Consider the following 18,126-nt stretch of genomic DNA (forward strand, 5'->3'; position numbering starts at 1 on the left):
GCTGAACAAGTCCAGGATATGCATGGCAGAGGGCTCAGCATCCTGTTTACACCCCCCACCAGCAAGAGCTGGCTGGATGTACCATATATAAATCATATATGGAAATATTGCCAGCCTCCTTACCCCCCCCCCCAAAAAAAAAGATACTCACCTTCTGTGTATCTCTCTGGTGTTACATTGGGGTAAATGCACAAACTACCACAGTCCTATATTTCAATTAGCTACTGTTAAAAATATATACAGCATGTCTCCTCATCCCTACCCCCAAAAGACAGTTATATTCTTTGTTATACCTCTGATCTCAGACTAAAGAAAAAGAACACATGACTGCAACAACATATTTCTAACTGTTGCCATCAGACATGTATACACAAAAAAATAATGATCCTAGCAATGTATTCTAACCCGTTGCTCATAGGCAGTGCACTCTCCCTAGGCAAGCTATAGCAACCTCCTGTGCTAACCTCTGTGGCTTAATTATAAGGAATATTAAAGAAATACTATACTGTCTCCAGCACCAATATAAGATGTATCAACCTTCTTTGCACATATCTGAGGTTTAATTGTGAGCAAAGTAAAAGAAAGAATGACAGCAAACAAGCTATAGGAACCTTCTGTGCATTTCTGAAGGCAAGCTTTGAACTAGATGGGGCCCAGGTCATAGGTTCAGGAAATGGCCTCTCTACTAAGCATGTGTCAAAATCCTCAGAGTGTCGGACCCCTTAGGCCAACAGAAACAATGTAAATTATTTTGAAACATAATTACTTGTTAACTCTTCTTCGTGTTTTTGACTGCTACTTAGAACAGTTATGTATGCATCCCCCAATACTGTGTAGTTCTACAGATAAAATTGGTCATATATTTTTTAAAAATGCACATATATAATAGCACTATACTTAACAGAAGCAAAAGATAATCGCTTCATTACTGTTTGAAAAGAAGAGGCCAAGGTGAACTTCAAACAAATATATGTTTATTGCATTTTGAGTAGCAGTGTGTTCATTTGAAGTTCACCTCAACCTCTTTTCTTTTCAAATTGTGATACAGTGAGTAGGTTTTTGGTCCCAGTGGTAATCACTGTTTTGAAGTATTTTCTGAACTGGATTTTTTTTCTGTGATTAATCTTGACAAGCCAGGTCTATCACAAGATGGACAAATGACATTTTATCACAAAAGCTTACACACTACCCCAAACAAGCCATGTCTATCACACGATGGACAAATGACATTTTATCACAAAAGTTTACACACTGCCCCAAACAAGCCAGGTCTATCACAAGATGGACAAATGATGGTTTATCACAGAAGCTTACATACTGGCACAAACAAGCCAGGTCTACCACAAAATGCACACATGCATAAATACACTGCACACTTCTACACATCCATCTAGTGCTGTTGATTGAGTTATATCTGACTCCTACAGTGACCTCAGTTACCACCAGTGCCACACACAGAGTTTACTAGGCTACTAGAAAAAGGAAGTAGGTTGTCAAGCCTTTATTCTATATTACAGTCACACCACACAAACACCTATTGGCAATTTACAGAGTTGCCACTCCAACTGTAACATGTCTTTGAGGTGTGGGCAGAAACCTGAGTAAGCAGAGAAAACATATAAAAACATGGGGTTGAACATACAGACTCCACACAGAAGATGTCCCAGCCAAGAACTGAACTAGAGAACTTCTTGCTGTGAGGAGACAATGGTACTCTCTGCTGCACTTTGCCACCCTAAATAGTTACCTACATGGAAACTTGAAGAATGGTAATTCACATATGGTAAGTCTTTGGGATGTTAGAGGAAACCATAGCACCTGGATAAAGCCCATTCAAAAAAGAAGGTGTGCAAACTCCACATAGAAGGAACTACAGTCAAGAACCCAACCAGATAACCAAGCACTCTAATATGGCAATCCTACTTGCTGTGCCATTGTGTCAATGATCAGTTGCTTTCACATGCACACTGCCCAGACCACCAAAGACAGGAGTTATTGTATACACATCTGGAGTCTTTTTACAGACATTTCAGCAAAGTACAATACCTTGAGCCTGCCAAGACAGATCAGTAGTTAAATGTAACCAACAATAGTAAGGTTAGTCACATTTATCCATAGAATGTCCCCATATTCAGCAATTATACCTAGTTTGCTGACTGTAAAACAAAAACAAAAAAACATAAGGCAGAACTCTCTGGGAACCTCATTTATTGCATTTGAAACATCTCAATAGTTAATTCTATTCTGAAGATCGCACTAGTAAATGCTTCCATCTCAGTCATTGACTCATCAGACTACTGAACATACACTAACTGAAGTTTAAGATGAATAAAGCCATGTGACCATGAAAACCCAATCAATGTTGCAATTTCTTCTTCTTTAAAACAACTTTAAAATTAATATGATTATTACTTCCAAGAAAGCCCATGGTATTGCATAACACCTGTCAAAAACGGGTGGGCAGCATTGTGTAGATACAGCCCCAGGACATGCTTTCAGGGAGGGAATTGTAATTCCATATTTGACCATCTGTACATAGATTCACTATAGTGCTAGATTTCTTAATAACATACTCAGGGATGGAGGGCTGTCATGTTTTACACCTTGAAGTGCCATTGAGAACTATAGTAATACAGTCCCTATGCTTTCTGAGTTTGCCACATCAGTGACCATTGGTGTATAGGGGATGGGGCATGCAAGACCTGAAGTGGGTGTTAATTTCCTGTCATTTCCACTAACATTCTTAAAGGTGAGACAACATGGCTGGAGAAGATGGTAGTGCTCCTTTTAGAGTGCAGAGGTGGTTTAAGAAGGAGAAGTCAAAATATTTCTCTACCGCCTCTGTAAGGATTGGAGGTGGAGCCTTGTGCAGGAGGTTTATCAAGAGCTTCAGTATAAGACTGAGGCTCTGAATAGTCTTGCTCTGGCTGTCACGTATGGAATTGGCATCCCACACAGGGGGAACAGTGCCATCACCGTTATAGTAATATGAAGAGCCATAACCCTGAGCTCCTTGACCAATGGGAGTCTGATGAAAGACAGCAGGTGCCACCTACATAAGGAAAGAAGACCTTATTTCAGCTACACATTTAAATTGGCACTGCATGTTAGCCACAAATATTACACAGTGCTCTTTCCATGTATATAGCCCATGAATATATTGAAAGGAATAGGCATCTGCACAGGAGAAGACTGGAGCACCTCAGAGAGCACTGGGATGAGTATACTTGCTTCAGACTGTCATGCTTTTAATACAAACAGTAGTAGAAATTCATTCCTAATATAGTACAGTAAATGTAGATAATCTAATTGATCACTATCACAGTAGCCTAAGCTATTTTGGTCTTATCCCTGTGACTGGTCAGCTTTCAAAACTTAAGGATGTCTTCCATGTCCTATAATAGTCAGCAGCTCAAGGAGATCTCCAGTACAAACACAGTTACAGAGCCAATTTTGTCAGTGCTATTATGCCAATAAAAAGGGAGGCAAGAGCTTTAAATCAATAATGCTTGGAAACAAACCCAACAGTAAACTATATACACAAAGGCCTCTATATCTACAACCTGAAAATACAAAAGGAAAACAGCTTAAATATGGGAGCTGAAGGGAAGTGTGGTTACTGCAACAGTGATCTACTAGAAGATGTACTGTTATGGTGAGTTTACTAACACAATGGTACTATGTTCAAACTTTAGATGACTGTGCAGTGGCCTAAGCTGTTTGGGTTCATTACCATAACTTAGAAACGAAGAATGAAGGTGGAAAATAAATTAAGCAGCCAGGAGCTACTGGACAATGGTCCTATTCAAGCATGTTCTGGCCATGCAAGAGGAATCCAGTTCACAGTATTTTGCCAAATTATGTACAGATGACTAAGTTGCTGCCTCGAGAATACTTCTAGAGTCCACTCCTTTCCAGAAACCAAAGCCCTTGTGGGATGGGCTCTAATCCTTCCTGGAAATGGCTTATTATGGTAAGCATAACAAAAGGCAGTGGCATAAGACATCCATCTAGGAATATTCTGTTTTGACACTGGTTGTCCTTTTCTGAGCCTTTCAACTGTCCTGAAGGCTCAGGTTTTGTCTATGTAGTATCTGGCCTGCCTGTGGACATCCATTGTGAAAAAACTTTTCTCCCTTGTTCTTGGGTTAAGGGAAGAAAACTGAGAGATTAATAATCTGCCTTAAGGAAAATCCTGAGAACATTTTAGGCATAAAAGAAGGGTTAGTTCTCAAAAAAAAAATCCTATCCTTGAGAAATGTGAGGTAGGGTTGCCTCACCATAAGAGCTTATGACTCAAACACTCTCTTAATAGAAACTGGAGCAATGAGTAAAACAGTCTTCCATGTTAAGAACTTCAATTCAGCCTGATTAAGTGGTTCAAAAGGAAAAATAGCAAACTTTTCAAGCACAAAGTTAAGATTTACAAGGAGGAGCCACTCACTTTCTAGATGGACAGATATGAAATACCCCTTTCAAAAACTGTTTAACCTGAGGATTGTTAGGAAGGGGGTTATAATGGCAGACAAGCAGAAATGACTGACAAGTGAACCTTGATAGAGGAATAAGAAAGGCCAGAGGCCAGAGGCCAGAGGACAGTAGCTCACACAAATAGCACCTGGGTCTGAAAGGGTCACTGTATTTTATTGCTATTAACTAATCTGCATGGGTAACTGATTTGTTTGCAGTTAAAAGCATTCTGTAGAGTATCCTTGCTCCTTTATCTGTTTAAAAACTTTCATTTTGTGGCTCACTGCTGTCATAAAGATTTCTGTAGTGTTTACTGTCTAAAAAGAGTGTAGGCTAATAGCTTTAGTATTGTCCCAGTTCAGACTTGCTGGCTCTGGGCCTGTTTGTTTTTGCAGTGATTGTTCTGAGCACATGACTAGGCCATCTTGAATTAGCAGAAGCCTTTCTTTACCTTCGTGGCAGGATTGTGTTGATTGGCTGCTGGCTAGTGAGGGCTGGTTCTTTTGTGCTTTTTTTTTTAAAAAGTTGTCTAAGGTTGTATCTTCTGGTATTTAAGCCCTAACTTTGAGAGGATTTCTGTCTATACACACTGAGCAGAGTGGATGAGAGGCATTGACTACAACTCTGATCTGAGATATATAACAATAAGTATCCTGTTTTTTTGGCTTATTTATACTGGTTATTGCTTCTAGCAATTTATATATAGCACTTTTTATTGCCTGCTGCATACTTTTTACTGTATTTTATTCCTATTAACTAATCTACATAGGTAACTGATTTGTTTACAGTTAAAAGCATTTTGTAGAGTCTCCTTGCTCCTTTATCTGCTTAAAACTTTCATTTTGTGGCTCACTGCTGTCATAAATTTTTCTGTAGTGTTTACTGTCTAAAAGAGTGTAGGCTAATAGTTTTAGCATTGGTTTCCACCCTCCCTCCCTGTTGGTGTCTTGTTGTTATACTTGGTGGCTTTGCAGTTGCCCACCCCTACTTTAAATTTGATCTGGGAAACTCCTCCCAGTCTAGTGTCATTAGCTCATTCTACCTAATACAGAGAGAACATCTGAGAAGGCCTTCTGTTCCTCCTTTCTCCCTTTCTTTAAAAAAATGCCTGAATCTCCTTGTGTTCTGACTGTGCTTCTCAAACATTTTGGAAATATAGAGTATACTTTAGTGCATTTATTAAAACTGTATTTGCCTTAATATTGCTACAACTCAAGTGCTCTAGGTTGCACTGCATCCAAAATGTTTGTGTGTGCTTTAGCTGCTTTTCTGTATATATAGACTTCTCTGTATATGTAGACTAGCTACTTATTCTACTGTATTACTGCCTCTTAAATCGTTTTTCAGTTGTGCACTTTCCTTGCTTCATTTAAAAAGTTTTAAATTGCTAATTTTGTAGTTTTAATTGCATTTACTGTTTAGGACTACACACTCAAGTGCGTTCGCCGTTTCTGTGTTTATTTACTGTATTATTGCATTGTTTAGCCTGTTTTAACCAAAAAAAAATACTATATTGTTTGCTCGTTCCCACCTTTCCTAGCCAATATAGTCCAGATTCCAGGTTTTGCTTGTCTGAGGAGTTTATTTTCTGTGTTCAGAGCTATCCAGAACTTGCTGTGGTAGATAGAAGTCCTACTGTTTACCAGTGGGAGTGGTGAGTATTGTACTGCCTATCTAACACTAGAGGAGTGGTTTCCAGCTCTGAAATTGTAATTTTATTAGCCTTTTTGGGCTGATTTCTAGCCCTTTCAACTTTCTGGCTTAAAAACGTGTGTGTTTGCACATTTTTCACATCATGCAACACTGAGGGGCTACGGTTAAACTATTCCAGGTGCCAGAAAGTCTGTTCTTCAAATTTTCTCTTAGAACTACCTGGTTTCTCAGTAGTACCACTAAAATCCAAACCCATGTGACTAGCACTTGCTCTATACCTGCTGGAAAGCATTAGGAAGCCTAAAACTGATACAAGCACTAAACTCTCCTTGTCAATAAGGAGAAATTAATCATAGGCACTAAACAGCCTATAATTGCAAAGTACCTTGCAAAGGTAAGGGAAAACAGCTCTTGTACTTTACAAAAAAAGCACCTAAACAGGCATGTCCAAGGGTCAGCTTTCTGTGATTTAGCCTGTCCACCTGGTGAATCTGGGAATACTGGGGCAATGCGGCAACTGCCTCATGTACACAGACAACCCTCTCTTCCTACCACCCAACACTACAACCTACAAGAGATGCACTTACATAGCCAAACTGGAAGCAAAGCTCTCTCCAGCCAAGATTGTGCTAGACAGTCGAGAGGAGAAGGTTAACACCTGCATCACACCTCAAGCAGCACACAGCCCTTTAAAACCCGCACCATCAACACCCACACACAGCAACACTAAGCCCACATATGCAGAGGCCCTTAAAATTAACCTGTCCAAGCAACAAGGACTTCCAAAGCTGAAACGCAAACAAACACCAGTCACAAACAAAGTGACACATAGCTCACAATACCAGTGTGCCACCCAACAACATCCCCTAAGGCAAGACAATGTACCCAACACTTTAGTCATAGGTGACTCTAGTCAGCCACACTGATGTCCCACTCACCAGGCTGAACAAGGAGAAAATTACAGTCGGGTGCCAGGATCCACCACATAACGCATGCACTCAAGTCACTCAACAACAAGTACAAATACGACTTTGTCATTGTCCATGTTGGAGTAAATGACTTGAGACGTACCTCCCTGAACTACATGAAAAGAGACATGGAAGAGTTCTTGGATCATGTGGCCCAGGCAGGTATGACCCTAGCTCTGAGTAGCATCCTGCCTTCGCCCAGAATGATACCACAGTATAAGGACAAAATGATTGACTTCAACAATTGGCTAAGCTTCTGGTGGCATTCAAAGGGGATCCGGTATCTGTCTGCCTGGGAAGACATGATCAACAAACCACAATGCTTTGCCAGAGATTGTCTGCACCTGTCACCCCTGGGATTCAGGTTACTGGCTAAAGCTCTTGCCACCCCTATAGTGCCTTTTTAAGGCAAGGTTCAAAGGACAAAACCACCACCGTAACAGATACAAGCATGCAAAATCTGAAGGTAATGCTACTCAATGCTAGAAGTCTAAACCTCAAAATGCACTCTCTCGAGGCACTCCTAAAAATGGAGAACATCGATATCTGTGCAGTAACTGAGACCTGGTTCAAGGCACCAGAGAACACCCCTGCAAAACCAGGCTACAACTCTCACCACACTTTTCGGCCACAAAACCAATACCGAAATATTAAAGGTGGTGGAGTGTCCATATTCACCAAGGATATTCACACCTCCAGGCTAGTTGCCCAACACAATGCATCTGAAATTCTCCAGGTGCAACTAACACTAGGTAAGACTGCAATCCAAATTGTAGCTTGCTACAGATCCCCCACCATGCCCCAAGATTCTCACTACGCCTTTCTAAACGTACTGGAAAATATTAAGATACAACCGAACACCCTAATACGTGGTGATTTCAACTACCTTGCCATTAACTGGGAAAACTACTCGGGTAACAACACCTTTTCCCAATGGTTCTTGGAATTCATAAATTCCAATGCCCTGGATCAACTAATCCATTGTCCCATCAGGGGCTCCAATATCCTAGACCTGGTCATTACCAACATGGGAGATAGATGCTCCACACCAGTGGTCACCCCCTCATTGGTCAGGTCTGACCATAATCAAATCACCCTTGACATCCACATCCCACCCCCATCCCCCAGTAAGGAAACCTCCATAAAAAACTTCTCCAAAGCCAACTTCATGCTACTCAAGTCAGAAGTGACAAACTTCATGACACCCATGCAGACGGGATTTGAAAGTTCAACTGCTGAATCCTACACTAAGGCACTGTACGAGCACATTCACTCGTGCATGAATCGTGCCATCCCAAATAGAACCAAGATTCTCTCCTCCAAAAAAGGAAGCCAATCTGGTGGTCCCCTGCTATAAACAAACTATAAAACAGAAGGAAGAAACTGTTGCAGAAAAGAGGAAAATCTCAGGATGCAAAAAACTCCCTTACCAGCCTCAGTAAGAAGCTGAGATCCCTCATAAAATCCTCCAAAGCTAGTTACAAAAATAAAATTGCCAAAGATTCCAAAGACAACCATAAGGCATTCTATAGCTATGTCAAGAATCTAAATGGCAATGCTCAGATCTGCTCTGAGGTACAACAGAATGGCATTAAATATACTGATCCCAAGGATATTGCCAATATCCTGGCAGATTGATTTAGTGCCAACTTCACCCCCCTCTCACCCCCTAAAGGGCCCATCTCAATACCAAAAGATTGCCAAATTCCAGTAATCATGGCCACACAGGTAGAAACCACACTATCCAAAGCTAAGAATATAGCATCCATGGGAGCAGATGACATCCCAGGCTGTGTACTACATGAACTACAAAATGAACTGGCACCTCACCTAAGTGTCATGTTTAATCATAGCCTCACCTCAGGCTTCGTGCCCACTGAGTGGCACACAGCTACAGTTATCCCACTCCACAAGGGGGGATACACCTTGGATCCCGGGAACTACCATCCCATCAGTCTGATGAGCCTGATCTGCAAGGGCATGGAACGCATTATCATGGAACTTATAAACAAAGACATTGGCAACCTTCAAAAACTGCACCCTACCCAGTTTGTGTTTGTAAAGGGGTGATCTTGTCTCCTGAATCTGATTGACTTCTTTGAATCAGTCTCCAGAGCTGTGGATGGGGGTAAGGTGGTCCACACAGCCTATCTGGACCTCACCAAGGCCTTCGACACCACCCCCCACTCTGGAATCATAGATAAACTTACTAAGCTGGGCATAAATCCCTACGTCACTCAATGGGTTGCCAACTGGCTTACTGACAGAACCCAGACTGTAAAAGTAGCCGACTCCAAATCCAGCTCCAGAGAAGTGGAGTACCTCGGGGTTCAGTCCTGGGACCGCTCTTGTTTGGCATCTACTTCTCTGAAGTATAGGCCAAGGCTAAGGGACTCTGGCTAACAAAGTTCACAGATGACTGCAAACTGGGAGCCATTATTGAAACCCCAAATTATGTGGATATTCTACAAAAGGGCCTTACAGAAACAGATGCTTGGTGCCAGAGCCATGGGCTCAAGCTTAATGCCAAGAAATGTATAGTTATCCCCTTTGGGAAAGACATGTACCCATGAATTACCACATAGGTGGCAGTACACTAAACACCAAAAGTGTGATGAGAAACTTAGGGACACAGGTGGAAAAAGGAGGTCATTGTCCCACTGTACTCATCCCTCATTAGACCCATTATAGAGTATAACGCCCCATTTAGTATGTACATCACAAGACATTTGCAACAGCTGGAAAGGCCACAGAAATACCTCACTAAAAGAATCACAGACCTAAAGCAGATGCCATATGCTAACTGTCTAAAAAACTCCAGCTATACCCTGTGGCATATTGTCTACTCAGAGGCGATCTCTGCTTAACATACAAGGCCATGTCAAACCCTGAGCTGTTGGACATGTTCCACTTAAAGAAATCCCAATCCCTTAGAGACACACGCTCCAGGGATCTAAACCTTGTCATCACAATGAACAAAACATGCTTGAGGGATAGGTTTCTGACCTAGAGACTCCCCATACTCTGGAATAGACTGCCCATACATGTCAAGCAGAGCGCCTTCTTGGACATTGATGACTGAATGGGAGATAGGAAATTCACCTCAGGGATCATGTTAGTTGCCCTGCTAGACAGGGGTCCAGGGAAGTAAATATTGTTTGAAGAAATATCCAGGGAATTGTTATGGCTAGGCTTCTATGGCCGATAGCCTAGTACCAACCTATGAACCTATGAATCTATGAACCTTGGACTGGCACCAACTAGAAAGTCTTTTCAACTTGCACATACATGATTTTCTAGTAGAAGTTTTTTTTCCATCTTTAGTACCTACTGCATGTCCTTAGAAAAAAGGTGACTAAAAAGTATCAAGATTCTATCATCCAAGCAGTTAGTTGCAGAGTTTTCAAGTAGGGATTTATCAAACAATCCCTTCTTTGTGTGAGCAAATCCAATCTGAGTAGAAGCCTGTGGCAACTACCCTTTGCCACATTAAAAAGAATGAAGAACCACTGTTGCCTGGGCCAAAAGGGAGTCATCAACTCTATTTTGGGGAATCCTTCTGGATCAGAAGAATTCTGGATCTTAGTGAAAAGGGTGGAAAAGCATATAGGAGTGTCCCCATCCACATGAATGAAAAAGCACCTGTCTTCCAGACTTGATAGTAAGGAGTCCTGGAGCAGAATTTCTTTAGTTGTCTGTTCCAAAAGGGGGCAAACAGGTCTACTTGAGGTGTTCCCCACAGCTGGATCAGTTCTTGGAAGACGCCAAAATGAAGTTTCCATTTGTGAAGGTCTATCCTCATCCTGCTTAGCTTGTCTTCAACCAAGTTTTTCTCTAACAGAATGCATGAAGCCTGTAAAGTCAAATTCAGCTAAGTTACTATCTTCCAAACTATCACAGGAAATGTGCAAATATAGTGTATGATCTGGTACCCCTTGTTTGTTTATGTACCACATCACTGTGGAGTTGTCTGTGTGAACTAATAATGGTCCAGGGCCAGCATCTCCCTTACATGTATGTGTTTCTGCCTGTTGTGATGGTTCCACAGAACTTGTGTATTCTGGTCTATATTCAGTCATCGAAGGACCTCATTGATGAATGGCATTTCATCGGAAATGTTGTTCATCGAATTCTGCTCTTGAGGGGGGGTTGCACCCCACACACACCCTGCTAATTGTATATACCAACCCTGAGATCGCACTACAGTGAGGAAAGGGCAAATTGTCTGATCTTCACTGTACAGTGATCTCAGTATGAACAGTTCAACGAATGGCATGTTCAATGTAAGAGCACCAAAAAATGTTATTCACAGAACTGAATTTTCAATGATTTAATATAAACCCTGTGTATTCATCCCTTTGGAAACCATTCCTCATGCCTAGTCTGAAACATCTGTGGTGACAGACTGGAGAGGGCTCAAAAGGGAGACTGGAAGACCTAGATTGCAAGAGACCTGGTCTACACATCAGAAAATCTCCCTTTTTACAAATCCAGGAATAGGGATCTGAAAAGATAAAGGGTACAGATGTTGAGTCCAGAACGAACTGAGATGCCACTGGATTTTGCTCGTCTGGAGTTCCACAGGAGAAGCATGAGAATAATGAATGACATGTAACCCAAAATCCTGAGAAATTCTCTTGCAAATCCATGGATTTGGCTGGAAAAGCTAAGGAAGAACTGCTGAAACATGTCTACCTTCTGGGAAGGAAGAAAGGCTCTTCCCAAGGCAGAATCTAACAGACATCCCAGAAATGCAATCCTGTAAGAAGGGATGACAGAAGATTTTTGAAAGCTGATTTAAAACTCAGATTGAGTAGAAGAAGATTCTGAACAGCTGGTAAAGACCTTTGACAAATGGAAAAGGATAAGACAATCATCCAAATATGTTAACGTATGAATGCCTTGAAGTCTGCAATAAGAAATTATTAGAACCAGACAGTTTGTAAATATCCCTGGAACAGTGGAGAGTCCAGAGAGTAATACGGAGAACTAATAATGTAAGACAAGCACATAAAATCTTTTAAAAAATGAACTGCTTGCAAATGGGAATAAAATAATAAGCATCATCTAAGCCCAGCTTGTACAAGTATTTGCTGCAGAATGGGAGGAAGCAATGACACTGTTCACTGGGTAAGGAGAAATCTCCTGGGAGGAAGGGATGGATTCCCATTGTGAAGTGTATTCCTGTTGATCTATATTTAAAACCCCTTTGTCACAGTCTGGTGCCACAAGGGAAGATGAAGCTTCAGAGAGATGGAGAGGTTGCCAGGGTGGGGACAGGAGGGTCTGAACAGACAGCCGTGCTGACTAGGAGGACTGGCCTTGATTTTCAGAGGCTCGTCCTTTCTTTTTTGAAACCTCCTTGCCATTGTTTTTTAATCTCCTATTTGATGACACTTTCCTCCTTAAATTACTTATCGAAAAGGGGAGCTACTGAGGAAAACACATTTGAACTTAATTTAAAAAAGAGGGCGGGAAAAATATTACTCACCCTTTCATCACACTTCTTTAACACCTCAGCTGTAGAAGCATCAAAGAGAACTTCCTTTTCTAAATGAGAATGAGCTGAAAGTTAACATAGCACACAAATACACTTCCTAACTTGTCAAAACCGCTCCATCTTTGTCACAAAGAATTGGGTTTTCAGCAGTACTCTATAAAGCAGAGGAATTGTCAGATGGAGAAATTACTGGTGGATCGGCTTTCTAAGGAACACTGTATAATCCATCAGACTTCCTGGTGGGTGCTGGAGGTTAACTGTTAGGCAGTAGTGAGAAAAACACTCTCTAAAGCAGACAAAGGTAGGAGCTGCAGACATAGGCGCATCCATCCATAACCCCCTTTTTTACATTTTTGCACATGGATTGGGGCAGTAACCATCGTCTAGAGCCAGTGTTCACACTACTGTGTAGCTAGCCCTGCTGAGATCAATATAGCTGTAACAAATCAGAATACATTTTCCATGCATAGGAATTTCATTCTGCATCCCCAGAAAAATAACTCTCTCATTTAAGAAAAGTCTCGGAAAAAGAAAAAAAAATCTTCTAGAAGGAAATTTAAAACCATGCTTTCCTCAGAATCGGAATATTCACATTGAGAAGAAATTTCAGAAGAACCACCATCCCCTTGTAATGCTTGCTCTTCTGACTGGCAATCCCAAGTCAGAAGGAGTGGGAATTCTTTTTTCTTTCCTTGCCTAAAGTAGTTGTCGTCAAGGAAAATGCAGAAATGAGCTATTTAGCAAACCTCAGCAAAACTTCCTGTCCATACAAATATAAACATGGAAAGACAAGATTTTCTCACTGTTTTCATCTTTGGAAAAGAACTAATCTATAGTAGACAGGATCCCTATCTCAGTTGAGTGAAGGACCTTCACTTGAGACAGACAAGAGTGATTCCACCTTATTATAGCCTCAGAGGATGTGTCTACTCCCCATGTTTTTGGCTATAGGTATAACACCAGGAAAGACCAGGGGGAACAGATGTATGGTCCGAGGAACCAAAAGTGACCACAGTAGAATTACCCACAGCCGCTGTGACACACAAAAAAATGGGCTGGACACCCACAGACTTCCTAACAACCTTCTTCATCTTGTAGAAAAGGGAAAATAAAATCATGGAGACTGGTAGCTGCTCCATAGGTAAGCAAAGAATGAAACCTCGAATGCAGGTAGAGAAGACCGGATGAGTCGGCAAAAGTAAAGTAGAGAACAAGTGGTACTGAGATAAAACCATTGATCATCTCAAAAGAATAGTATCCTTCCCGAATACACAAATCTATATGACCTGTAGAAAAATTCTGTCAAACATAGATTTTTTTACAGAAAAAGTTTGTATTAGCATTTGTGCACAACCTCCCATAAAAATGCAATGACAACCCATAAAACTATTTAGTTTCCTACCAAATGCAACATTTTAGTCAAAAAACACAAGCTTTCCTCAGAAAAAAATAAATTTAGTAGAAGGGTTATCTGCCCAGTCCTGAAGGATCACTAATCAACCAAAAGAGCATACTTCAGCGACAAAAAAGTTCGGACTAAATTGGCACTCTGCCTTTATATTGAAGCTCCCCTTGAGCTCCTTACAGAGCTCATGGAAAGTGCCCATAAGCTTTGAAAGCTGGCCAGTCACTGGGGTAAGACACAAACAGCTACAACAGTGATCTAAATGATGAATATGTATAGTTCTCATAGACCAGTACCACTTCTGCCATAACTGCTAGAGCTCAAAGGTAGCAGTATGATTATTTACCATTATTAGTGTGTTTGTGCATGCATCCAGTCATATATGTGGACAATTGGGTCAGGATATTATGTTTGTGCTCCCACATTGTGAGGATGCCTGTGGATTCAATTTTCTTCAGGTTTTGTTATCATGAAATATATCAGGTTTATTGTGTTTGGGGAGGACATCTTTGTCAATTGACTTGCTTCCTTTGCTTATAAACTGTGAGCAAAACGTAATGTCTGACAGTATGGTTTCTTAGTACATGAACATTTGACTGAGACATCATTACTGCATTTCATACTAAAGACACCTGCAGGATTTTTGAAGTGTTTATCAAGTTAATCCTCTATCGCTTAGAAAGCCAGGTTCTGAAGGCTGCTAATTTGGGTCCCTCTCTCAGCTCTGCGTACTAACAGCCTTGTTGTGAAGTGTTTTTTAGTCCTTCAAGCATACCCATTTAAAGTGTATCATATTAAAATATGTATCAGTTTCAATTTTATATTTGTACTTCTCTCTCCTCCACCCTCTTTGTTACTAATCATTCTATCGCATGCATTTATTTTGGTTGTTATTTTGATTTGCCCCATTTATTTTACTATTATATGCAGCAGCATTACAACCTGCACCCAGCCCTCCAGCAAGGCCTTTGGGCCCCCACAGGTGGCAGCAGCAATACCACCATCACCACCACTACCAGAAGAACCCATCAAATCTGGATCTCAGCCTGCCACAGTCACCTCCTCACCTTCTGCCCTACCTGCAACACCCATTTCAGATGTTGGGGCAGTTGTACCCACTGGTAACAGTATCAGTGGAGATGACACCTTTGTCACTCATCAGCAGCTGGCAGACATTGTGGGGGAGATTATCTACAGGAGATTGGACACCTGAATTGGCCAGATGGAGAACCCCCTCCTAGGACTTATTGAATCATGTCCCTGTCCATCACTGTCTCCACCATCTCCACCATCTGAGATAGGGCCCAGTGTTGATGGCTCCCAGGATAGTATGTAATCTCCTACTGGATCTCAGCTGTCAGTGACTGCAGCTTCGAACACCCCATCCTATCCCTCAGCCTGGTGTTCCCCTCTCTTTTGTGTCCATCCCCGCCCCTTTTGGTTGTTTCACCATTGTCTTCTCTCTGTTTGCCTGATGTCTCCTTCATCATTGTGTTACACAAAAAATGGACACCTGTCTCAAAAAAAAAAAAAAACTACTCCACCTTCCCCACTTCCTTCCTGCCCATTCTTTAGTTGCTCATACTTTTCTTTGCCCTTTTTCATTTCTTTCCTATAAACCCATTTCCAGATTTTAATCTTGTTGAAAATTGATAAATACACATCACTGTGTCCATGTAGGGATTCCAAATCACTTATCACTTGGGATCATACTGTGTGTGATGAGTCACAAAGAGCATCACTGATGCTCGTGTACAACCCATGAGGGCTGGCACTGGTCAATGTATAGCAATAATGAAGTGCAACCATTACCGTGTACTATGTATATCGACTTTAGCTGCTATCAGGTATGCAAATAAGCTGAGCACTGTTGAGCGACAGTGTATACATACAGCATAGGGTAAAGCTGACACCTTTAGTGTGAGTGCTTCTATAGCTCAGCTTGTAAATTAAGTGCTTTTAGACAATGTAAATGGACAGGGTTGAGCGTTCAAGTTTTCCCTCAGGATCAAATGGTTTTTGTGTCTTTAAGTGTGTAACAATCACCTGCTACGTGCTTAACTGATGCATTTATTATGACTGCTTCTATGGCTGAGCTTGTACATGAAGGGTTTTATGCAATGCAAGTGGAGACGGCTGAGGGTTCAAATCCCCTTTGGGGTGCACATGGATATGTTATTCTTACAGTAGGGTGCTTTTGGCATGACATTTCCATTACAGTACAGGTACAGTGAGCAGATTCTGGTATTTTCCTGTACTTCACCCAAAATGTGATTTTATTTTTTATGTTACCTTCAGTTACTTAAGATTGTTGTATGTGTTTTTCATGACTCCTTCCACATCCCTGATTATGTCACCACCTTCTATGCAGTCTCGTCTATGTTATATATTTGTTTCTGTGGCTGTATCACGTCCTCTACCCTCATACCTTAATCATATTTACTTTACTACCATCTACAAGTTATCTTCTCTGCATATGTTTATCTTTGAGTCAAAACGTAGATCAGCACACAAGCCTCATGACCATGTAGGGCAGCAGCAAAGCTTCTTTTTTGCCGTAGGTGTGTCAGTGGAATTGTGCTGAGTACCCTTGAGGCTGGTGCTCAACAGAAGAGCATTACTGCTGTTTGTCCTTCCCTACAGCCACACCTGACCTCTGCATGATCTTCCCTCAGGTTCCTGCTGCAGCCATGATTGGCAGATGCTCATCACACATGCTTGTCTGGCTTCATTCCAGCCAATGAGCATCAAGGTTTGACAGTACACAGAGCAAAGTTGGCCTCAATCACAAATATGATGTTTCTGTATTCGAGGTATGTATACTAACAACATAAACAGTGCATTCTTAGAGATGTTAGACTTATGGGTACTTTGGGTGGTGTGATTTCAGTATGTAAGACTGTTCATGAAGAATGGATTATATTAATAGACAGTACCTGGATTTTGCTTTCAAGCTTACATAAAGTCAAAGCACTTTTCCTGTTTAGATGTTTTAATAACTGGAAACAATATGACAGGGAATAAAGGTTATAGAGGAAGACAAAAACAGAAGACTAAAGGCAGAAGGCTGTCATCTGCCATATCTGCTGACAAATAACCTAAGCACAATTTATTTTGTGCTAAAAATGACTTGTTTGAATGTTATACTAATGGAGTACGTATGATAGGAATGTACAGTTTATGTGGTCATACATTGTTATGGATATCAGTATGAATGATTGTGTTACAACAAATTAGAAATGAGAGTGATTATAAATGTAGGCAAATTAGTTTCATCACTTATAATCCAAAGTTCAATGTTATCAGACATACTAATGCAAACTTGGCAATTCTTCAGTGTAATCCTATACTAACAAAGGTAATAGGCAAGATGTAAAGTTAACTTATAGAAATGGAAATAGTACTGAGATTAATTTTCAGAAACACACAAATACATTAAAGGGCAATTATTGTTCTGTTTTATGTAGGCACTGCAACATTTATTAATGCATTAAGCAGACCAAAAAACATTTCAAGTGGCAGTAGTACATAAAGACATTTGATATATGTCTATTAATTATCATTCTGATCATGTGCTTAACCTCCACTCTGTCATTTACAGGAAACGTTAGTAGCCAGTAGGGTTATTAAAATTAGGAATACTGAGCATCAAAATGATATTAGAAATTATAAGTAAAAGTAGTGTTTGTTTAAATATTTACAAAACAGGCAACACTCCTTTCCTTGATAAATATAGAGAACATATATTAGTGGACTTTAGATAATAATTAGGCTTCTGAGAAAATGACTGGATTTTTAAAGATAAAGGGTTTTTCCTCCTCATGGCACTAATGATTTGTTTCAGTTTAAACCATTTTTGAAATGGAAGTGAAAATAGGTTAAAATGTTCAAAATACATCTAGTGGTCGATCTGAATCACTACAGTTATTTTTTTTAAACAAGAAACATCTTTGTTAAATTATCACTTACGACATAGACATCATACATTTTTATTAATGAAAACAAGCCATATTTATATATTTTTAGTTGCAAACATTATACATCACTTATTGGTACATTGCTGAATTGTAATATCTTTCTAAGATTTCTTGTGAATGAAACAGAAATAAAGAAAAACTTGATTGACAAAA

The sequence above is a fragment of the Protopterus annectens genome, chromosome 12.part0, assembly GCF_019279795.1.
Source record: "Protopterus annectens isolate FY-2018-M chromosome 12.part0, PAN1.0, whole genome shotgun sequence".
NCBI classification, from domain to species: domain Eukaryota; kingdom Metazoa; phylum Chordata; order Ceratodontiformes; family Protopteridae; genus Protopterus; species Protopterus annectens.